Below are 494 nucleotides of genomic sequence, written 5' to 3'. Positions count from 1 at the left end.
CAACATATACATATATTTATATTTATATATTATTTCAGAATTACAAATATATATGAATATATTTATATATAAGGTGAATTTTTTCAGAATTAGGAAAATAGGTATATGTGTGTATGTGTATATATTCTTTCAAAAGTAATATATATGTATATAAATTTGGTGAATTCTTTCAGAATAATGAAGACAACAAGAACCAAAAAGAGATGGGAAGTTCCTTGTTCAAACACTTTCTAAAAAGATACAAAAATGATCAATAAATACATCAAAAAGTCTCAACATTTTAAAACATCCATGGGATTCAAATTGCATCTAAAATGAGCCAGCATTGCACATCCAAGGGTAGAGTCAAAATTTAAAAACATAACACCAGATGTTGGCAAGGTTACAGAGCACCTGAACTATTATATATAGCTGGTGGAAATGGAAAATGGTACAATAATTTTACAGAGCAATTTTGCAGTGTTTCTTTAAAATAAAGTTGAATTGAGACCACA

The sequence above is a fragment of the Alexandromys fortis genome, unplaced genomic scaffold (genome assembly GCF_014885135.2).
Source record: "Alexandromys fortis isolate MF-2015 unplaced genomic scaffold, M_Fortis_MF-2015_v1.1 scaffold_11, whole genome shotgun sequence".
NCBI classification, from domain to species: domain Eukaryota; kingdom Metazoa; phylum Chordata; class Mammalia; order Rodentia; family Cricetidae; genus Alexandromys; species Alexandromys fortis.
This window is presented reverse-complemented; position numbering follows the sequence as displayed.